General features: G+C 43.2%; 1 protein-coding gene across 1 annotated transcript in view; it reads left to right on the top strand.

Annotated features, from left to right (window-relative positions):
- Positions 1 to 1732: 1732 nt before the first annotated feature.
- DISP1 (dispatched RND transporter family member 1) overlaps positions 1733 to 8231 on the top strand; it is an 89443-nt gene continuing 82944 nt past the window's right edge. Inside the window, exon 1 of the mRNA XM_027901481.1 lies at positions 1733 to 1784. The gene's annotated coding sequence lies outside the window, so the exon portion shown is untranslated. The remainder of the gene's footprint in view (positions 1785 to 8231) is intronic.

The raw sequence follows: 8231 nt of genomic DNA, 5'->3' as shown, positions 1-8231 counted from the left end.
AAATAGGAATTTATATATTGCTAGACTTATATAGAGAAATATTGTATTAATTTACAAATATATCTTCTACCGGTGCCATCTATCAATGTCCAAAACTTGTTAATTACGGCAAATCGATCTGATGGGGAGAAATTCCATTAGTTACAGCATCTCTTCCATGCCTGGACACTAGATGGCACCGAAAGACAGGAGCTCTGGTGTGGAAACCTAGGTATTTTATATTTCTGGAGGGTAGTGTATTTCAGTGGAGGATCACCGAAGCATAAATGATATCCTGTAATCTATTTTGTGGGAGGAAAAAAAAAAAAAAGATTCACAGGAATTACAAAAGCTATATTGCATGACTCAGTTGTTGCTTGAGCCTGTAGAAGAAATCAGCACAATTAGAATGAAGTGGCAGAACACGATATTAAGTGATCAGGGCTGGCAGCAAACTCCTTCTGCAGATGAGGGGGCTGGAGCTTTTCCTCTCTCATTTGCTCATGCTGCTTCACAGAAAATCTCCTCTAAAATTTAAATGCTCTCTCCCATTCACCATAGCGCTCCTTCAGTGCGGTTCTAGTCCCAGACTTCCCAGTGTCAAAAACATCAACTCCCACAGCATTTCACGCTCTGATTCTGCCCTGCCTGACCCAATGCAAACCCTTGGGCTGATGCAGGAGACACACCACTGGTGTTCAGGATGAGGTCTGAGTCAGAATTAGAGATTATAACGAGCCTTTAATAAAAACCATGTCAAGTGAACCCCAGAGGGAGGATGAGGAGGAAGGGAGGGGATTGGAGTCTGACTCAGTCTGCAAACTCTGGCTCTCAAACCATCGCCAGCCTGACCTGGGGTGTCTCACATGCTTCAGAGTGATTTTCAGAGAGCCAATTACCCTTAGGATGGGATGAAAGTGTAACAGCTCGTCATGTGCAAGGGATCACTGCAGATTATCCTGTGTGTTATGCTGGTCTTTAAAATTGCAAATACGTAGTTTTAATCCGACCACAAAAGGAAGCACTCAAAGGTTAGAAAACTCCACGCCCCCGAGTAACAACACAATCATATCTCAGCCCATTCTGTGCACTAAATGAGACAGAGGCCCTTTGGGATACAAAGGTATGCAATTGTGTAATTAAAAACTACGGCCTATGCACAAGTTGGCACAATTACAGCTTGTTGCAAGCTTTTCCTAGGATTTCAGCACCAGATTTACCCGTGTAGATAATACTGTTTTCTATGTGCGGTTTTATTTGCAATATTGACGTGTTATTAAAGGCGAAGGGTGGTCCGTTGCACGTGCGGGGACTCTGCAGGGGCAGCAGGAGAGATCTGAGCCACAGCTTGGGACGAAACTGTCCTGGGGCCACTGTGACCTTCTTTCACTGAAGGGCAGTCTTTTCAGCCCCAGACTGGACTTTCCCCCAGTTTAGATATATCTGTAAAAGCGCGTGTATCTGACTGCCGCTGTTCCCGGAGTTTCAGAAGCCCTCCCCTCGCACCAACCCCCGCCCGGGAGGCGGGCGCTCGGGCGAACCCCGGCGCCACGCTCAAGATGGCGGGCGCCGGGCCGGGCGCCGCGCTCAAGATGGCGGCTCCGCCCCCCCGCCCTCCCCGCCCTGCCGGCAGTGACTTCCGGAGGGAGAGGGCGTCTGTCCCATGGTAACTGCGCCACGGTGGGGACGCCGCAGCCGCCGCTCGCCTCCACTCGCCTCCACTCGCCGCCACTCGCCGCCCGGCCCGCGACGACGGGCAGCCGCCGCCTCCGGGGCTCCGCTGCCGGCAGCCGCCAGGTCGCGAGGTGAGCGCAGCCTGCCGGGCGGGCGGGCCCCACGGGGCGGGCTCTTCGCGCCGCCGCCGAGGTATCAGGTCGGGCCGGCGGCTCTGGGGACCAGGAGGAGGAGGCGATGGCGGCGGCCCCGTTCTCCTGTAGCGGGGCAGGAACCTCCGGTCCGGCGATGCCGTGCCGGCGGGACACCGGCGGTTCCTCCGCGGGGAGAGCCCTGGTGGGAGCGGAGGTGCCCTTGTGAGCCTAAGCCTGAGCCTTACCTTAAAACGTCAATGTAGAAATGAACTGGGTTTTTTTACCTTCACTTCTGAATTTCTGTGTTTATTTTAGGGGGAGCTGGGGCCTTTTTGGGGGTTTTTTTTGGTCTTTTTGTTTGGTTTTGGTTTTTCTTTATTTGAAGGTGTTCAGGCACATAACTTTTTCCGTTGGTTACATACTGAGGTATGATCAGCCCTTCGTGTGCTTCTGGTCTTTGTTCAGACATAGGCTGCTCGTAGTTGCCTTATTTTATTTGTTGGCAGCAAGGACTCGTTGAGAACATAACATCTAAAGGCAGTGGTTTCGAAAGGCAGCTCATGCGGTACCCTTTGTCTTGGGAAATAAGCATATGGTGATTCCCGACTTCTTCCGTCTGCAGGACCAATGTGTTGATCACCTGCTTAAGCATTGTTTCCAGTGGTGGTGGGACATGCTGGTGGTGTGTTGGAGAGCCCATTAGAGCAGGGGTCTGTCCAGAGGAATGCAGAAGCCCCTTCAGTTTCTGGATTCAGTGCAAGTAGCCACATTACCAGTTATCAGAGATGGCACTTGCAGCCATTGGAATGATCTCCCACTGTACCTCACTTTCAGAATGAGTTATCTCCTGAGGCAGGGACAGCTCACCTACTGGTTTCTTCCCATCTTCCTTCTAGTAGAGGAGGAGAGGATATCAGAAGTTTAATGGAAAATGTTTCTCTGAGGGTGGCAATAGGACACTCCATCTGTTTTTCTGAGCCACTGGAGAATATGGAAAAACAGGGTTTGGCGGAATGGTTGATGGTACTACATGTTGTATGTTGGTAAATGAAAGCCAGCTCTTTTAAGGAGGGGAGTAAAGAGTTGTAGTTACTCAAAGCATGTGTGTGATTTAAATGAGCAAAAAGCTGTCTGATCAGAATTGCAAGTAGCTTGTTATAGAATATCTGGCATGAACAAACCTGTGAAATAGTCATAGAATGTTTCAGATATTCACAGAATATTCTGAGTTGGAAAGGACCCACAAAGATCATCAAGTCCAACTCTGAAGTGAATGGGCTGTATGGGGATTGAATCCATAACCTTGGGATGATTAGCACCATGCTCTAACCAACTGAGCCAACCCGCTCCCCCAATACCTAGGACAAGGCATCTAAATTGTTAGTGGGCTTATAAACGTGCTTAACTTTGTAAGTGTGAACTGATGGAACTGCAGGCAAATAAAGGTGCAATGAAGCAGTTGGGATGAATTGAGACTGGAAGTAAGAAGGGATTTCTTAACTGGACAAAGGAATAAGAGCCCGAAGCAAGCAGCCTGCAGGGATGGAAGTGAAAGCGATCTAGTGTGAAACAGCCAAGGAGGGTGGGAGGAGGTAACTATTTTTGGAACAGAGAAATGTGTATTAGAAAGATATATACTTGAAACATTGGCATGGCACCAAGGCTACCAGAGTTCAAGAAGCATTTGGATGATGTTCTCAGGCACATGGTGTGATTTTTGGGATTGTCCTCTTCAGAACCAGGAGCTGGACTGGATGATCCATGTGGTTCCCTTCCAACTTGGGATGTTCTGTGATTCTATGGTTTGTAGACTCTTGTGGCACATACTTAAGCTTATAATCACTGAATTGTTGACACTAACATTCTTATAAATGTTCACACAATATTATAATGTATATAACATGTACAAGTTACATTTATTTTACACTCAGAACAAAACATGAATCTATGTAAAATAAATGACTTGAGCTTCTTCAGTTTTTCAGTAGCTCCCAGAAAATGCAACTAGTACTGGGGTGCTGCTGTTCTGATTGCTGAATGTATGTGTGAATTGAGACACAAATTAAAGAGGCAAACAAACATCCAGGTGTGTGGATTTTTTGTTGGTTTTTTTTGTTTTGTTTTGTTTGTTTTTTTTTTTGTTTGTTTGTTTTTCTTAAATAATTATCTTTAAATGTGAAACAAAGTAACAAAACAGCCTTTGACATTCGTATTCTGTTTAGAAGTAGAGTGGTTGAACTATACTGTGATTGTAGTGTAAGATATTTTGGCAGTCATTAAATAGAAAGAAAAATGAAATTCTGCAGAAAGATTTATTTCCTCCTTTATAGTGAAGGGAGTAATATCCTGTAGTAATATAATAGCCTAGCTTGAGGACACAGTTATTTTGAGATTAGAAGCTTAATGCGTATGTTGGTTAAAAGCAGATGGATGCTGAAATTGGGACCTGACACCGTAGTAGTGCAAAATAGAGAAGACTGTCATAGGATTTGAAACTTTATAACATGACTCTGGAGGGTTTTTTTCCCTCTTGGGGGGGCACAGCCTATATGTAGAAAATAAAATGCAACAGTTGGGTTTTCCATTTTTTTCATAGCCTGCTTTTGAGGTTATTGTAGCAAAATTAAGGCTGTTTGCAGATTATGTGAAATGATAAATAGGGCCACAGTGAAGTCTGTTTGGCTTCATGGCACCTGGGAGAGGGCAGTGTCAGTGGCTGGGCTTTCCTGTCTTTGGAGAAATGCCTTTGCTTTTTAAGGTGCTGCCCTTCTCTTGCATGGGAGGCACCAACTTCAGAATGAATCTTGTTCTCTATTTCTTAGCAGACAGGCTCACAACATTGCTGAGAACATGGGGATTTTCTCTTCAAATTATTTTTTTTTTCTTTTTCAGTCCTCCTTTCCAAATCTGCTACCATCGCAGATTCCTGGTTCCGTTGGAGAATGCCATGTGAAGCTATTTTTGACTGATCAGAGAATTACTGTAGGAGGAACAAAAGACAGTGCAGGGGGAGAAGGGGTCCCAAGGGGCCTTGAGAAGAAAGAGATGGAATTCGGATTAGTAGCCTCCAAAAAAATCCTGCTGTAGAAGAGGTGAAAAATAAGACTATAAAAGAACAAAGGTAAAAAGAACATGTGAAAACACTTAGTTCTCATAATGTTACCCTTTCCCATGAGGAGGCTTTCTGAATGGCTTTCATAGTAATGCTTCTCATATGTTGACTGTAGATTTAAGCAGTAAGCTTGACTTTTTCTCTAAGCCTTTAACAGAGGTGATTGATTTACTAGCTTTGATAGAGGGATAGAATTACTTTCAAACTTTGAACTGTATAATAAGCACCTCAGATAATTAGCAAGCCTACAACTATATCTCTTTAAAGTGATCAATGGCATTAATTTGGTTTGGTAACTATGGCTATTTTCTTGTTCAGCAGCCATATGGTATTTCTGAGTTTAGTGTGATTTCCTGTGAACAGTTTTTACAAAGTCTGCTGGGCTTTGGTGTGAAGTACAGCAAAAATTGAAAACTACGGGAAGGTGTGAAAATGTTCTTATATTAAAAGAAAAAAAAAGCCAGTTGCTTTAACTTTGGTGTAAGAGTAGACTGTAGTCTCTAAATCACATGTTCAATGAGACTGTAATGCTAAAATAGTCAAAACTTGTAACTACTGCTTGTTTGATACTGAAGTTTTTAATGCAAATAGCTATCAACAGATTGGTGTTTTGCTGTAAACAAAATACTTTTTACTGTAAAAATGAGGCCTCTGTTACTGTAACATACCCTTTTAAGGGCTTTTCTTCTTGAGGTGTGATACATTAATGCTGTTGTTGAATGGGTCTTGACATTAATAGAATAGCCACGGGAAATTTCCTTCTGAATTCTGATTTTTGAGGCTTAGACTAGTCAAAAAGTGTGAATTTTCTGTCACATGAGGAGTAGCTGAGGGAACTGGGATTGTTTAATCTGGAGGAAGGGATATTCAGGGAGACCTTACTGCTTTCTGTAACTACCTGAAAGGAGGTTGTAGCCAGGTGGGAGTCGGTCTTTTGCTCCCAGGTAGCAAGTGATAGGACAGGAATAAACAGCCTCAGGTTGCTCCAGGGGAGGTTTAGATTGGATACTGCGGAAAAATGTCTTCATTGAAAGGGTGGTCAAGCACTGGAACAGGCTGCTCAAGGAAGTGGTGTTGTCACTATCCCTATAAACATTCAAAAATGTGTAGATGTGGTGCTTAGGGACTTGGTTTAGTGGTGGACTTGACAGCGTTGTGTTAATGGCTGGATTCAATGAACTTAGAGGTCTTTTCAGCCTAAAAGATTCTATGATTCAAAATCAAGAGCCTTGGAGAAATATAGAATACAATTTGAGAAAGGTAGAGTAAGAGAGAGGGTTCTTTGGTTGGGAAACTCTGACCTGTACGTGAAGCAATTTTATAAAAGTGAAACATGTTGGTTTTTTTTTTTAAGCTGACTGTTACCGTGTGCTTATAAATAGCAGCTTAAATTACTCTGGGAGATTCTCCAGCATTCAATATTAACAGAAATAAATCTGTGTGTGAGAGTTGTGGGGAAGGGGAACCAGTGTCAGATGGTGATCTGGGAAGATCTGGAAGTAGAAGCAATCAGGCCAGGTGAGTGGGGAAAAGAAAAGGAATGAAAGAGGTGTTGGGGAAAAGGAGAGGGGCAAAACCAGGTGTCGTGGGAGACTGGAGGTGATGTTGATGTAGGGTAGCAAAGACCTTGCAAGAATAAAGTTTTCTGGTTAGTAAAGGTGGCACTGAGGAGAGATGGAGAAATTGTTTGGTATACAGGCAGAAAAGTGCCACTTAAAATTAAGTAGGAATACACCTGAAAGAAGTGACAGGCACCAGGAAAAGAATTAGTGACTGAAAGGTGTGTGATCTTGGAACATGTGGTTGGAAATGATAATAGGGGCACGTGGAGCCCTTTCCAGTGAGAGGAAACTGAGTGCTGAGGTGGGGAACTGGTGGTCTTCTGGTATGGAGACAGCTGGAGATGTGCATCCCAGAAGAAGAGAAGCTGTTTGGGTAACCTCAAGAGGAACATGTTAGCATGCCGGCCTGGATGTCCTCAGTGGTGCAGAGCCCAGAGTGTTGGTTGTGGTGTGCTCAGCTTGTAGAAGCTGAGAAGGCAACATTCTGCCCTCCCTGTTCTTATTCCTCCCCCCATCTTTATCCTCTATGGGAGATGTGAAAAACTTGCTTTCTGGTGGGTTGATACAGTCAACATATGACTGGGAATAATGTTAGCTTTCTGCATTCAAGTCTCTGAAGAAAGGTCTTGCTGTGTATCTTAATGTATAGCATTGTTGTTTTTGTAGAAACAGGCAAACACAGCATGATAAAAACATTCTTGTGCTGTCTATAATACAACATAACTCTTGTGCTATGTAACACAAATTAATAAAAATGACTGAATTAAGCCGTAACTATTAGCAGATGGATACTGTGGTTTAGTCTTGTGTAGTCTCTCCTTGTTAATGAACTTCACATGCAGATAAAATGGGAGAGAGATAGACTTTAATGGGGCAAAATGTTTGCCTTCTCATCTGAAAACACTTATGTTCCCGGGTGAAGCATGCATGCTCAGTAATGCTCCTTTCTTTTGCAGAGCCATAGTGTTTAGAAATCAAACTATTGTTATTCTTGGGTTGACAAGAGTATCTCCCCCTCCTACAACTTTAATTCTTATCTTCTCTATGTAACTAAGGTTGGTCAGGGGCTGTAAACAGCCTTGTTCTAGACTTCCTGGTATTTCTCTGTGCCATTGCCATCTTTGCATGTGATAAGACCTGCCTGTGTTGGCGCTGAACCAGGGAGTAAATTTCAAAGGAGGTAAGGTTTATTGCCACAGCTGATACCGTCCGTGCCTGTGCCTCGCTTTTCAAAAGTGTTTGCTGTTTACTGAGTGTTTGAAGAGAGTTTCAGTGAGAATTGTTTCAAGTTTCAAAGTTTAAGTGCAGCATCGTCATCTTCCTGTGACTTGTATTGTCTGATCAATGAGTATGCTTAGAAAATATTTTAGATGTGAAGTGATTGACTTAAGAACTGTTTCTTTCCATGCTTATCTCTTTAAGGCTTCTTTTCCAATGCCATTTTTTAATTGTAGTTGTAACATAAGAATTTTTCTTTGCTTTAGGTTAGGGGAGATGAGTTTGCCAGTGATGTGTGTTTGAGCTGCCTTTCGGGAAGTGTTTGTCTGTGATTAAATATTTATAGACACGGTGGAGCATCAGTAGTGAGATTTGAGGAGACACATTTTGTAAACACAAAATTCCTTTTACCTGGAATTTGAGTGCAATGGTACAGCTCAGATTACACTTGTGCTTCAGGGTAGTGTTGGAATTAAAGCTTGGAGTTTCACAGTTTGTTGGTTGGTTGTGTTTTTTTTTTTTTTTTTTTTTTTTTTTTTTTTTTTTTTTTTT

Source organism: Empidonax traillii, unplaced genomic scaffold, assembly GCF_003031625.1.
Source record: "Empidonax traillii isolate 1590-97213 ecotype Southwest subspecies unplaced genomic scaffold, ASM303162v1 scaffold787:size292032, whole genome shotgun sequence".
Taxonomy (NCBI): domain Eukaryota; kingdom Metazoa; phylum Chordata; class Aves; order Passeriformes; family Tyrannidae; genus Empidonax; species Empidonax traillii.
Note: the sequence above shows the minus strand (reverse complement) of the source record. Positions and strands in the feature narration are given on the sequence as shown.